The 15,452-nt window shown below is 40.1% G+C and overlaps 1 protein-coding gene across 31 annotated transcripts in view; it reads right to left on the reverse strand.

Annotated features, from left to right (window-relative positions):
• SORBS2 (sorbin and SH3 domain containing 2) overlaps positions 1 to 15,452 on the reverse strand; it is a 458,010-nt gene that overhangs the window by 229,353 nt on the left and 213,205 nt on the right. For 30 of the 31 annotated variants that reach the window (XM_073341803.1, XM_073341830.1, XM_073341809.1 and 27 more), the window contains one exon: positions 10,921 to 11,056. The gene's annotated coding sequence lies outside the window, so the exon portion shown is untranslated. Of the gene's footprint in view, positions 1 to 10,920; positions 11,057 to 11,337; positions 11,425 to 15,452 lie in introns of those variants that run through there. The other variant, XM_073341804.1, reaches the window with a different exon arrangement.

Consider the following 15,452-nt stretch of genomic DNA (forward strand, 5'->3'; position numbering starts at 1 on the left):
AGGCTAGGGACTGTAATCCCTACTGCAGGAACGGTGCTGATCCCAGTACCAATGGTGATCCAAGGACGGAGAATGGTGCTTCGAAGATGAGGGGGAAGAGTAAGAAGTCCCTGATCTCAAGGAGCCCTAGAAGTCATCCAGTGTGAATGGAGGCACCACCCCTGAGGCAGCAAACAGTCAGCCTCGTCCTGCACATAATACAGAGAAGGCACTGGTGCAGCAGATGAATGAGTAGTTGATGCTGTTGGTACTGGGAGAGGCATTGCCCTTGTAATTGGCACCAGACCAATGATGGTGCAGAGACCATCTGTTAAGGACACTGTCAGTGCCAAAGATAGCATCCCCACGATTAACCCCTCGGCACCACAAAGGACACTGGCAGCAACTCTTCAGTCTGAACTCTGGACGGTGTGGAATGTGGTGCTGACGAGCATGACGGCTCCACAACCTGCCCTGGCAGGGCCAATGGCACAGCAGAATGAAGTAGAAACCATGGTAGCTGACAGCCCCTGAACTGCAGGGGAATCTGGAATGGAAAGGCAAAGCAGGATTGATGCCACCTGGTATGTCAATGGCATGGAGATGGTGGGTGCTGATGATGTCTTTGTCAGTACCAGACGCAACAAATGTTTCATGGCCAAAACTGGAGTCAATGGTATAGAGTCCCATTGATCTCAGCACAGTACCTGAGAGCGGTTAGAGGACACAGTTCCATCATGCATATGACTCTCAGTGCCAGTCAGCACTCCTCTTAGAAGACAAAGAGGAATCCTTTCAAGTCCTGAACTGGTCCCAATTGGTCTCATGGCGTCTCTTCCTTGGTGGACACAAAGAAGGAAAACAATGTCTCTCTTCCTGTTAGGGGAAGCACTGGATCTTGAGCCAGGAGCCACATCTCCCGTCAGCTCTATAGGAAGAGGTCTGAAGAGGTCCTCTGCTGAAGCAGACCTCATGGCCTGCTCTTAGAGGTGCTGTTTCTCGCACCTGCATTGGCTTCTTAAATGACTTGCATATAGAGCACCTCGCTACGAGTGGGGGGGGGGGAAGAGTCTCTAGTGGGGATAGCTACCCCACATGATGGGCAATGTGTAAACCCCAGTCAAGGCATCACCCACGTTAACTATCTATCCTAACCACTGTAACTAAACCTAAAAGTGCTACTAAGCTACACTACAATGAATTATATACCAGGAGTGGCCAAACTAACCAACTCTTCGAGCTGCATACAATAATCTTCAGAAGTTCGAAAGATGCAAGACATGCACAACTTGTTCTGTGAGCTGGTGCCTGCTGGGGTGTGGGGCAAAAGCCCTTATACCCCCCTCCCTGCAGGGAAGAAGTCCCTAGTCCCACCACCCCACTGCAGGGCAGAAGCCCCAAGCTCCCCCCTGCTCCCAGTCTGGTAGGCAAAGAATGGGGGTGGGGGCTCCATGAGTTATACTTTAACTGCAAGGCTCTGTTTGGCCATGACTGCTATATACAATAAATTCCCAGGGTACTGTAACTGAGAAAAACACTGTGAGGTCAATCATCACACAGAATGCTCCGACTCCTGCTGAGGGTGGTGAGAAGGAACTGAGGAGAATTGGGGCAATGCTGCCCTTATGTAGCCAGGGAAAGTCTAGAACCACAGGGAGCGAGCACCGACACTAAAGATACTGCTAGGCTGTAAAATTCTCCGGCTGCGATGTGCCAGGCACATGCACACCTGAGTGGAATACATATCTGCAACCACTCAAAGAACTACATTGTGTGACTTAGCTGACCAGTCAAGCAGATTGAATTCAAAATACTAAGTGTACTTAAAACATTCACTAGTTTATGACAATCCAATAGACACAAATATAGTCTTTAAAGTTTTGTTAGAACAATTATGAATAAAAACCAAGTTTCTTCAAGTTATGATGGATTCCCAGATAATTCACAAACAAACAAAAGGCCAAACCCAATAAATAAGCAGCTTGCAACAAGTAGTTCCGCCAGCTGATTCCAAGGCTCGCCAAACCTGCACCGTCATGTTAAATGTTTGTCAGGCTCTGACAGGGCTTATTCAGGTGGCACAGATTTCCACCAGAAACATTTGTCCAGTCCTAGTTAATTTTTGGGCCAAGTTTGCATAATTATTAGTAACAGGCTAAATTTGAAAGTCTGAAGTTCCAAAGACTGGCACCTCTGCTTCTGGTTCTAACTGGAAGCTGGAAATACAAAGGTTTGTGAAAACGAAAATAAGAAAACAAATCAAAAACAAAGATCTTTACATATATCCAAACTACTGAACTTGAAAAAGGTCCTGTTTGGGTGCCATTAGAGTTCTTCTGGATGAAGGTTTAGGTCAGCTGGTGTTTCACTTTATCTGATACACCCATTCCCAATTATTATGTTTGTCAAACATTTATTGAATTTCTGATCACTTCCTTTTACAAGCATTTATTAGGCACCTGTCATCATGGATATTTAAGCAGTGTAAGAGGCCTTCAAGATCTCAGTAAGAGATCAGATAGCATGCTGACCTTCTCCCTGAAGCTTTACCAATCATCTAGGATAGGTTTTATTGAAAACTCTTACAACTGTAGACTGTCACTTTAAATTCCAGGATATTTCCTGGTTCTATTTTCCCCAGCTGGGGACTCTATAGAGAATTATGTGATCTGGGCCATCCTAGCAGCAATCAGTATGCAGCCAAACAGCCCATACAAAGAAGGGGTGAGTTGTGTCTGTTTTAGAGATCAGCCTTCCTTTGTCTCTCTGTTCTTGGGTTCTGTGTGCAGTGTCCCACTACAACCTTCCAGAGACAGTATTCTATGTTTTTATTTAACTTCTCTGTGTATCTGCTGTGAACATAATAACAAAGGAAACTAGCATTTAATCAATTGGAATGTCCTCACTAAAGCAGTGAATCATGCAACTGTTTCTAAGCTACCGGCCTTGTGCTTATCCTATGTCTGCAGGGAGTGAATTCCATATATGTAGGCTCACTACATAGAAAGTGCTCCCACTACCATACACAAGCTTCACATGGCATCAAGTTTCAGGGTTCCAATGAGCACAGATCATATAATAACTCAGAGATGGTACCGAATAGAGTTTGAGCCTAGGCCATTTAGGACTTCATACAGGATAACCACTACCCAGAATTTCACCTAGTAGTGGATTTAGAGCTTTTTAATATAATTCACAATAAAAAAAAAAACTGGGCAGCTACTGACATTTATTTCCTAGACATATTTATATTTTCTTGACAGCACATGGAATTATGAATTACAGTCCCCGTTCTACCTATGAATTAATTTGAACACTTGCCTGAATCTAATTTCCTCCATGCAAATCCATTAGTGCAAAATGCTATATCTGTACTACTATTAGACATTTCAAGAGAGAATGTCAACATAAGTAGATACATTTGGCTCCGATACTGAGTTCCTATAGCAGAGGCAGCCTTCTGGGTTTCCTCCCCCCACTACAGTCTTGGATTTTCAGAAGCACTCAGCATTGGCTTAATGTGGCTCCCGTTTAAGCGAATGGGAGCTATTGACTTCAATGGGAGCAGCATCAGGGCCAACACTGAGCACTTCTGAAAGTCCAACCCTTGATGTGACTCTCCCTTCTCTTTTTTCACTGTTCTCTCTTCCCACTTCACCACTGAGTGTTAATTTCTTTTATCTGTTTGAGTCCCATTTGTGCCAGGTTAATTTGGGCCTCAGCTGTTGCTGCAATAGTCCAGTTACTGGTCTTGATCTTCAAATACAGGACCTGGTGGGAAGGGGGAATCACAGGTGACTTTACTCCATCTTTGGATTCCCTGATCTATAGGACTGCTGGTAGCCAGTCCAGGCAGCTCTAACTTAGCAAAGACTCATTGCAGTAGCTGAGGAGAATGCCCCCTCCCTCTAGCAAGTTCCGTATACTCAGGGCTGTGAGTGGGCCCATGCAGAGCTGGATGCACTGGGCGAATCCCCAGCTGGCCACCAACACTGAGTGTATTGGGGCTGAGGATCTGGCCCCCTGAATATGCCTGCTTTTGAGGCAGTGGTCCTTGATAAGAAGTGTGGTCTCTCTTCCAATACCTCTTCTGCATTTTCCCTTTCTCTGTATTGGACTTCCTCTCCTCCCTTATTTTACTCCTATCACCTCTTTTGCTATCACTCACTTCTACTTCCCTCTACCTTCCATTGCCTATAATCTCAAATGATCTTTCTTGTCTCTATCCTCTATGCTGCTGTTGACTCGACTTATTATAGCTACTTTTTGCACATTTATAATTTAAATTGTTGCTTGAAATGACTTTTACATTCACATTTCAAAGTTTGTCCAATTAATTTAACATCACTGCAGCAAAGAATGACAACCAACAGTGTGCATACCTCTAACTCTGCCAACACCAAAATCTGGAACACAAAGTGTGACAAACATCCAAAATGAGGAAGGGAGGGAGGGGACAGATGGACAAGTAAATTTGTGCAGAAAACCAATTATGGTGGCAATTCACTCATTTAGTTTAATTCGCTCTTTCTGTAACCTCAGTTTCATATTCTTTTTATTCCTGATGTAAACAATTTTCAGCAGTAGAAAGGATAGGACACCAAATGTGTGTGGAATTTAGGAAACCACCCAACCCAAATGAATGAAATCCCTTGATATGAGGTATGTGAGCCTGGGTTTGGAACACATGCCTCAAATCACAGGGAGCACAATGTCAGGTTGGAACTGGCCCTGTGAGCTACTGAGGTTAATACTTTGATATGGAGCACTCCCTATTACATTTATGCAAAAATCTGACATCCTGATTCAGGACCTATGAGGAAATAGGAAAATCAGGCTTCCAGTAGCAAATTAAGTTACCCACATTGCACGCCTGTCCTGCTTTGAACTAATGTAAATAGATTATTGATAATGCCAAACCTAGGCATTGAAAAGGCCCAAATCAATACAAAATGGTATTACTGTTGTATTTCATAGATTGCCCTGATCGTAATATGATTTGTTTACATTCTCACTAATCGACAGTTCTATCTGCAATCTGCTTATTACATAAAAAGGGTGGTGGTACAATGGTACGGTGACAGATAAAGACAGGAAACGAAAAAGGGCTCATCAGCAATGTTAGCTCAACAGCATTTACAGCGTGGAGAAGCTTTTAGCAAAGGAAATACAATTTATGCTTCATCTGCTGGTCTCAGAGCTCCTTACATTAAGACAGTCCATCGTAGGGTCTCAGGAACAGTGGAATGGTGCTGCAAAAGCAGCTATCCTCTTTCACATTTCTGCAAAGACCAGAGAAGAGCCACATATGGGGAGTTTCTGCCAGACATGGATCTAGTTGGCCACTGTTTTTTTGATTTTTTTTTTTAAACAAGGATGGAAAAAATCTTTAAGGGGGACCAAGCAGTTAAGCTTCCTAGGCTTTAGGGTGGCATACGTATTTAAGCCTCCTCAAATGCTAAAGAGTATTGAATATTTAGTGAGTTAAACCACTAATGACACACATTAGTCATTAAACTACTAATATACATAGACAAGCACACTCTTATACATGAACTTAAGTCATTAATTCTTTAAGGATAACTGAGGCTTACTAAAATACATTCAAAGATGCACCTAATAGATACACACTTAGGTGTGAACTTAAAAAAATGCACACATACATGCCTTATCTCTCTATAAGAAGAAACACTGTTAAGATAGCTTTCAGTATAGTTCATAACTTTACTTTTATGATGAAAAGTGCTATGTAAGAGCTACATATTATTAACCAATCAATATTTTTCAAACTAGACCATACGCTAGGGTTGGTTAAAATTTTCCAATGAAACTATTTTTGATGGGAAATTGAGTTTTCTATTACACTATTTTTTTGGGGAAAAATATCTACTTTCCACAATTATTTCAATTTTTCACCAAAAAATGTCTGAGAACTGAAAAGTCTCCAGCTTTCATTGGAAAACCAAAATATTTTGGCTGTAAACAAACATATCAATTCAGATATGCCATCTCAGTGCCTCGTGGAAATTCTAGTTTTAATGCTTCATGTCCCCATTCTCCTCTGGGCTGGGCTGCCAAGTCAGACTTATTTCCCATGATGCACCATGACCATAGTACTCCCATAATGCATTGCCTTGCCTCACAAAGAGGGGAAACCATGGTGCATCATGGGAAAGATAGACTGATCAGAGACTTTTGCCTGTAGAGAAGAATAGGAGTATGAATTACCTAAACTACACCTTCAGTAAAGCACCACAGTGGTGTTTACAAATTGAACTACTTTGGTTTCAGATTTTTGGCCAAAAAGTCAAAGTTTTCTATCGTGGATATTCCTATCTGTTCAGAGACCAAACAGCAGAAATTTCAGCCCAGAAGGTAAGAGTTCTTTTGGAAAGTTATGAGCATATAAAAGAAGAAGATTGCCATCAAAACAATTTTGCAGTCAATTTTGCTCACTACCAGTCACTATCACGACTATTATATTGTAAAGACAAGGTACTACAACCTTAACTCACTCCCCACAAACTGCAGAAGGCCTATCAGGACGTCTTTCTCCAAGACCCTCTGTCTTAATGGCACTCTGTTGGCTCTGAAGTGACTGGAGCCCCTCCAGGGGTAAGGGTGTTTCCCAAGCCAAGGAGACAGAAGGAAGAGGAAATGTCCTTCTTTTTCCCACAAGGCAGTAATGGGGAACAAGAGAAAAAGGGGAGCCCCTTTCCCAGCAGCCAGCGTGAAGGGAGAAAAGATGAAGTTCTTACATAATATGCCATCACGTCACAACATTACAGCTCTACATAATGATGATGAGTTGCAACAGTGCAACTAGACAAAGTAAACACTGTGATGCTACATTATGACATAATTTGTGACTCTGTGACTTTATTAGATGACAAATAGCTGTCCAGCTGTTGAAGTCAAACAGCACAGCTCTATCTGGTCTTCATTCAGTTCATTCCATAACACGAGTGAATAGAAATAAAGAATAGTGAGCATGATTCTGCTCTCACTTCCACCATGGTGTGAAAGAAGAATCAAGTTTATTACTTATTCCACCTACATAAAACCTGAGTGTTCCAGCTATACGTATGAGAAGTGCCACCAGTGCAGGGCTATTAGCTCTCTGCAGCTGCTATCCTTACTCGACTTATACAGAGGGACTACTAGGGTACAACAGCAGCTGCATCCCTCTCCACAATTTGTCTTGGGTAGAGAGGCAAATTATCTATGTCAATGCTGAACCATGGCCCAGGGCTTGTCCCAGAACTATCACCCTCAACCTTCTGTGCTGATCTTTTGTGGCTTGCAGTAAATAGGCAGGTTTCAGAGTAACAGCCGTGTTAGTCTGTATTCGCAAAAAGAAAAGGAGTACTTGTGGCACCTTAGAGACTAACCAATTTATTTGAGCATGAGCTTTCGTGAGCTACAGCTCACTTCATCGGATGTAGCTGTAGCTCACGAAAGCTCATGCTCAAATAAATTGGTTAGTCTCTAAGGTGCCACAAGTACTCCTTTTCTTTTTAGTAAATAGGCAGACATGCTCAGCCAGTTGACCCTGGTGCATCCCCACTCTGATCCTTAAGTAGTAAAGAGGGCAGTGTGCTGCCCTTACACAATGGATGAATTTCAGCCATTCTGCATACTTTGTTCTACTATTTTTAAACAGTCTTATTTTCTCTGTTTCAACATGGTCACATAGCGTTAAACAACATTCAGTTAGAACAAATACCCACTAATCTCTGCTATTGATAAGTGTGTGTAACTCACAGTAATCTCCACAGGAGCTACCCATGTTCACTGATGGCAGAACAGATGTTAAATTCAAATTCTTTATCAGCGTGAAAAATTCTTACTACACAAGTATTCCTAGCTATCAGGATAGAACCTTAATTGTTTCTAGAAGCAACACATCCTGAAAGCAATCACTGTATCTGGAAAACAGACCTGTACATCGGGAACAAATCAAGGAAATTCTGAGATGTCTTATTTGATCAGATGTGTAGGCTCCATTATCAAAAGCTTACACATACTCCTCTGTTTAAATTTATAGACAGTGGTGACAGGTCACATTTCTTTATTCAACCAACACTAACTGCTCTGAGTGATCCTTTACTCTCCAAACACATTGCATTACAAGTAACAGCACTAGGCTATTCAAGACTTATAAGGCTCCCTGGGAGCATATCAGTTAAGTAAAATAAAAAATGTAAACCAGGAAGTTTATTATTTTTTCACTGACATATTTGACATCACCTTTGGAGAGTGAACAAAGACACACTGTCAAAGGGAGAAACCTGCACAAAATGTTACTGTGTGTTCTTCATGAATGCAGAGGTATATTTAAGCAAAGAAAGAATTCCATTGCTCTCCTGAGACTTCCTTCATTCAGCTGATTTACTTATGGTGCCACATTCACACCACTACAATTCAGATTGTGTCAGCATTTCACATACTGACTCCTAATTGCTGGAGCTTATCCTAAAAATTAATGCTAACCTGAAATTTAGCATTACTTGGTCTCAGTTCCTGAGCAATTTTATTTGACTATAATTTTTTTTAATGAAATGTTTCATCATTTTAAAGTGGAAAATTCCCAGTTATAGACATTCCTTCACACTTACTTTACATAACTCAGATATTATTCTGATAAAAAATAGTTTTTGGAAAGTTTTGCCAAGAATATAGTTTTGTTGTATTTTTTTCTCCAAAAGGCTCTTTTGCGGAGAAACACACATTTCTTCCTGACTTTCATCTACAAGTACGTGCTCACTCCACAGGGGACCATATTACAGCAACCAACCTTCTCTCTAAACAGTATTCCTTTCAGAGGTCCTTAAAAACCTCTTCATAATGGGCCATCCACAAATAGGCTAACAGATAAGTCAAGCGGTCATTACTGCACGTTGGAAAAGCTGGGTACATCAGTGAAAAAAGAGTGATCAAGCTGGGGGAAGAGGAAGTGGGGTCTTTTGGTGAGGGATAAGAAGGCAACAGGCTCACTGTTCAGGAAGACAAGTAGGTAGGAGAGAAGAGCCCTAGATGAGTAGAAGAGGTGGTTTATGAGAAGTGGATGGGAGAAGGTGGCTGGGGTGGCCCAGCATTGAGGCACAAAGAAGGACAGATTGTTGCAGAGAGGCACAGGCCAGTTGATTCCTTTTGGTCAGAGACTGGAATGTAGCTTGACAAGGTGGTTTAGTCTGATACTTAAATGGACAAAATAACCACCAGGTCACTGGATTATTATGCATCATCTCACTAGCTATCTGAATGCGCTTATTAGGTGAGGAAGAGTCAATCAGCCAGAGGTGTGTCTGCTGAGTGATGCAAATCCCACACAGCTCTGAGGTTACTACCTGCCCAGAATTATCAACACCTGGTGGCCCGGGCAAGCAAGAGTCCAGGAATGGGATCCAGGTCTCCCATAGCAGTGGGAAACACTAGCACAGGGCTCTGACCAAAACCTGTATTTCTGAACAAATATCACAAGACACCCAAGATGTTAATTTTTATACAAGTCTATATTTTTTACCAAATATATATATATATATTATACAATAAAAACGATATACACATTTTATAACTTTATGTGAATTTTTCTTGTACAAAAAGTAAACTGAAAATTAAATTAAATGAGTTAGGAAGCCCGGTCACAGCTTTTCAATAAAAGAATTGACCCCAACAACTTTCCCCTCATGAAAAGTTTAAGACAGAACACTACTGTATTTTTAAATGTAGCTTTGCTTTGACATATGGCCCAGGGTTTCAAGAAACTTTTTTTTAAAATGTGAACTCTAATTCCAGGTTTTTCTATGGCAAAGATTGAAAAACCAACTATGCTGAACTGAGGCATACAGTACACAAGAACATAGTAATTATGGTAAGCCAGTGGTCCACAGTGTATGTGAGCTGATGGACTATGTCTCTGTAAGCTGTCATTTAATGCTAGCTTCTTGCTTAGAGAAGTCATAGCATGCAGCAGGAAGCTGATCATCGAAGCTCGAAAAAGTGATTGATCTCAGAAATGGAAGAATTGGTTTTGCTTTTTTAGACATTTTCTTCATTTTGTTCATAGTAAGGAAGAATACAGGAATGTAGTTGACAAATCAAAGTTTTTATTCAGAAGGTGTTGTCATATCACCATAGCAAAACATTCCCCCCACCCAAGATACGTTAACACCCCATAATCAAATTAAATGTTATGTTGGAAGTACACAGATCAAAGCACTTTGAAAACTGTAAGCCACATCAAGTATCCTTATAATAGAGTAAAGGGCAGTTACAGAAATATTTTATGAGTAGGTTAAAGAAGCCTGCTGGTAAACGTGCCAACACCACAGATTAACTAGGTGCATACATTAACATCAGTGAAAGAAAAATTAAATTTTACATTGCACGTGTTAACGTTTTAGATTATATATTGTCTCTGCACCACATGCAACAAACAAGCAAACCAAGCAACACTAGTGAATCAATGGGAAAGATGATTTTAAACACTGAGGATTTATGTGCTATAATTGAGAAATTCTCTTTACTTAGATAGTTGATTGTATTCTACTAACTTTCAAACACTAAAAGCAGGAAGAAATCTAAAAATACAGTGATCTGGGGTTTTGCTTTAGATCTTCTCTTATGATTTGGATACAACCTGAGAGCTAAATTATTAAAATTTACAACCCAGCCCATTCTAAAATGCAGTACATACAACTTTAGATGAATATTTCAGAGAGCCTCAAAAAAGGCACAGTAAAGCAGGACCTAGACTCTTGCCTCTGTACAACATAATTGGGTTTGCACTTCTGTACAGAAATAGAACATATGGCTAAGAAATACTAGTAATAAGTAGCAGGTTCTCTCTGAATATTAGCTAGATCATCAAGAAAGTCAGTCATGAGTGCAGTAAGAAAACATAGAACATATGTTTAACAAAAAATATATATGACTTACCGGACAGACCAGCTTGGCTGTTTCTCAAGTGCAGAGGAAGTAAGTGCTTCTTCCCTTGTACATGTAGTTCTTGTTTATTTAGCCTTTTTTAAAGGTTTGCACTACAAAGGTTTAAGTTTAAGTCAAATCCAGGAATCTGTAGGGGAGAAACAGGGAAGGGGATAAGAGAGTAAATGAATCTCAGCTGCTGGCTGGTACGACTGTTCTAGGAGCATTTGAGCTATTTTCAGCAACGGACGGGTTTGCCTACAGTCAGGATTAAAATGCAAAACATTCACACACATAAAAATCAGGAAACCCACAACAACAACTTTGTGCATTGTCCAAATTTTCATTTAAAGAAACAGAAGGAACAAGTAATGTTGATGCAGAAAAATAATGTAAAACACACATCTGGGGCCTTTTAGACTATATTACCTATGGGCTCAGGAAATTAACCACTATATTTTCTTTTAGCTTGGAAAAGTAGCTTCAAGTTTAATCACCACTGAAGATGCTGTGCCATCTCCACAAAAGGGTTTCTCTGAGCTGGAAGGGCTTTCTCATTTGCTCATTTTGCATTCAAGTTTTTTTTGATCTAGGTGATGTCAGTGTCTGATGGCAATCCAGTCTCCCAGCAGTTTATTTTCAGTTTGCATCTAAATTTTCAGTGTCAAGAGTGCTATTTTTTGAATGTCTAAATATTTCTGACTGTGGCCTGAGACTGTAGCTCGTCTTCTCAGTAAGGACCAGGGACCATTCAGTGACATAATGGAGTTACCCAGATACCTGCCTGCACCTATTGAAAAAAATGACAAGGAAAACAAAGCATTTACTCAATTTGGGCTACTGATCACAGAAAAACTTAGCTTCATACTCATGCTCTTCTGGTGCATGAAAGCTGGTTTCTTTGGGGCTTACAGATAACATCAGTGAACTGAAATCGCTTCTTCTGTCATGTGAAGCAGCTTTTCAGGATGTCCTCTATAAATCTTTTCCTACCAATTGTGACAGGCACAGATTACTGTGCGTCATCAAGACAACTTCTCACATCCCACCACATCACTGTGGACTGCCCTTCCGTCAGAAGGAAAAAATAGCGTTCTGAAGTTACTTTCTAACCTGGATCCAAAACAAGTCCATGCTGCGTAGATTATAAAATGCTTTATTACATCTTAAATCCAGCTCAGATTTTTACTTAACTGGTTTGCTCATTTGGATAGGTTTTATGAGCTCAATCATTGGACAGCTTCAGATTTTTTGATATATGGTCTGAGAGTGGCTGGCATTTGAGGAATGTTTTCCCTGATGCCTGAGTCAGGATATCAGACAAAAATACAGCAACCCAATAAGGCACCCATGTGGTAAAGCAATTATATATTGGCAATTTTAACAAAAACACGAATGAGCAAATGTCCAATTAAAAATAACGTGCTCACACACCATAATGCAGGGCCAATCACAGTGATGAAGCTGTCAAAGTCCAAAAAGGAACTTACTCTTCTATGTAAGGGGAAGGATTCTCACAAAACTGATCCTTACCATTGTAGTGCCCCGTTAAGAACAATTGTTAACAAACAACATAACCACTAAATATTTGACTGCTAAGTTAAGCATTATTATTGCTTCATTCTAAGTTGTCGGTTCCTATTAACACACACACAATTAGAATGAAGGAAATGTTATAAAAAGGAGATGCCTAGTCACCTTCTCAACTGTTTGAATGTAAGCCAAATCAATCTAGGACCACTATCTTACCACAAACATTCATCCATAGAGGTACAGAAGAGTTCAGCTCTATTACACTATACACCGATATCACACATACAACATTGTAGCTGTATCTTAATGTCCAATTATTACTGAAGTAAGATTCTCTAATGTCCGCTACTATGCAGTGCTATATATCTTTTCAGAAGACAGCCATTCACTACATTGAGCTCCCTGATTTACCATCAGCACTTATTCCATCTTGGCACCTTACATTGTTTATTATATGTTCTTTGCAATTTATTTTGTGTAAATCATAACATACCTGTTATCTTTCATAGCATGTACTACCCTGCTCAGTAGTACTGCTTTGGTATATGTTAATCATTCATTTCAGCCACTGGATATAAATCCAGATTTTTATCAGATGATGGTGAGTTAGAAATGTGTTATACTCTGTAAATATTACTAAAAATGTACATACCATCTGGCCCTCTCCAGGCCAGATCTGATCATCCCTATGTTTATTAGCAAAACAGACACAAAGCACAGATACAGAGACAATTGTCTCTTCAAAATATCTACATACCTTCTATTAGTGATAATGGGAGTTTGGGACAGTTATTGAGGGGAAAATATAATAATTATAGGAATTCACCAGAAACAGTTTCCTAGGCCTACTTCTCCAGCCACTGCAAATGATCAACTCCTAGACAAGTCAATGGGAATTGTCTGTATGCAGTGGCTGGAGAATTGTTCCTCCTTTGGAAAATTTCCCAGATTAGTTTGAAAGCTGTTCAGATCCCATAACTTAAGTACAGTATAACCAGGTGTAATTTATTATTATTATTATTGTGAGTGTTACTTCTACACAACTTTGTGATCACCCTTGGAGTGCTATTTCTGACATAATTCTCCTATATGTGACAGCCCCATTTTCCTGTATGAATTATTACAGAAAAGAGTAAAAAAAACCCAAAAAAAAGTCCATTGGGGCAGATCCCCTCCTCAGTTCTGTGCCTTTGTGCTACTATGATTGACCACTGTGCGCCAAATAAATTCTCATTAAAGACCCGGAGAGAGGGTCCAACCTTGCTTTCTTTAATGACAATGGCAAAAACTTCCAGTGATTTCAATGGGAGCAGAACTAGGCCCTGAAGCTTATTTGCAAGGGTAGAAGGTGATGTGCAAGGAGCTTTCTCCTGCATACAAGTCTATCTCCAAAAGGGCCACCGTAAGGTACAGCTGGGGCCACCTCCCTCATCCCTTTCTGAAAGAGAGAGCAGAGCAGAGCAAGAGAAGTGGAGCCCATACTATACTCTGTAAAAGGGTGCCAGAGCGCTCTCTCCTGAATGGAACTTTCCCAGACCTTTTTTTGCTTTTTAGCCAAGGCAGCCAGAATGCTTCTGAGGTACCCTGCTGCTGCTCAGCCTCTCCACATATGCTCCACTTCAGTATAGCCTGTGGTTGAAGAATCACAATATAATAGTGACTACAAGTTTATATATAGGGATAGCCACCCTTGGGATAATGTGCAAGCCCTTTGGGAGTCATGGAGGAAGCTCAGGGGGTCATAGGAGGTCATGCAAAAACAAACATTTGGGAAAAAAAAGTATCAATACATTTTTGGTAATAAAAAAGTATAAACAATGTCAGCTCTGTAACAGGATATACCTTTAAAGACATACACCATATTGTTTTAACCTGAGAATCCCAGCTGGCGGATTAGTGTAGTCTAGTGAAAGATGAGAGTGTATGCAGAAAACTCCTAGAGCTTCAGCTAATACAATATTGAACCTGTATCTGCATGTGTGCCCATCTGTCTGGATTTCCTTATATAAAATAGAAGTCCCATACAAAATGTTTTGTTATATATATATGTACATGGGGGGGGCAGTTATGTCATTCAGTCATTAAATTTTTTGAAAAATCACCACAGACCTCAAAATTTTTACCACGGACACAGTGCTGATCCCTGACCACAGGGTAGAATGTGTTCTGAAGTGTTGGCAGCCAAGATCACGAAGCCTCAAATTTACTGTGAGATTTAAAAAACAAATACGTATCACTTCACCCTCCCCACCCCCAAGAAAACCGGAAGCTTTGAAAAAAAAATCCAACAAGACTTGATTACTTGTTGTGGCCATGTTATCAAAGAACCCTTCAAGGACTTCTAGGTATCTCTATGAACCATACAACAATGTAAAGGTGGAATAACATTGCTCCATCGGTTTTAAAAAGTATAGGGCCTGAACTGCTACCAAATAATGCCGTTTTCCAAATAGTACTGTTATGTACAGCTGTGCAAACAACTGATCTTTTTGGTTCACTAGCTGATCGGAGGGGGGGAAATTGTGGGAAAAATATTTTAATGTTCTGGAAAACTGAAAAGTAAAAAAAAGTTCTGTTTTGGACTGAATGAAACACTTATTTTTGAGGCTTTATTTTACTTTTTTTATTTGAAAAATGGAAATATTGCATTTTTAAAAATGTGATTTTTTTTAATCCACCCCCCACCAAAACAATTAGACAAATTTGACATTAATTCACAATGTGTTTTAGTCTATCCAGATCTACATTTCTCTGCTAAAACTCTTTTGTCCAAAAATTTTTGCTATGCTTTACTCTTTTGTACCATATTAGTGACATGGCTGAGGATGCCCAAGAACTTCATGAATTAAATGATATATCTGGTGCTGCATAATTTCTAGTGTTGCAATGTATGTTTCCAATTGTTTATTAAAGCAGACACTCTTATATACAGCTTTGCCAGGACAAACAACAAGAGACTACTTTATTCAAGACATTGCAGGAAGAAGTCAAAGATTTCCACGCCCAGTGGG

This window comes from Lepidochelys kempii, chromosome 4, assembly GCF_965140285.1.
Source record: "Lepidochelys kempii isolate rLepKem1 chromosome 4, rLepKem1.hap1, whole genome shotgun sequence".
NCBI classification, from domain to species: domain Eukaryota; kingdom Metazoa; phylum Chordata; order Testudines; family Cheloniidae; genus Lepidochelys; species Lepidochelys kempii.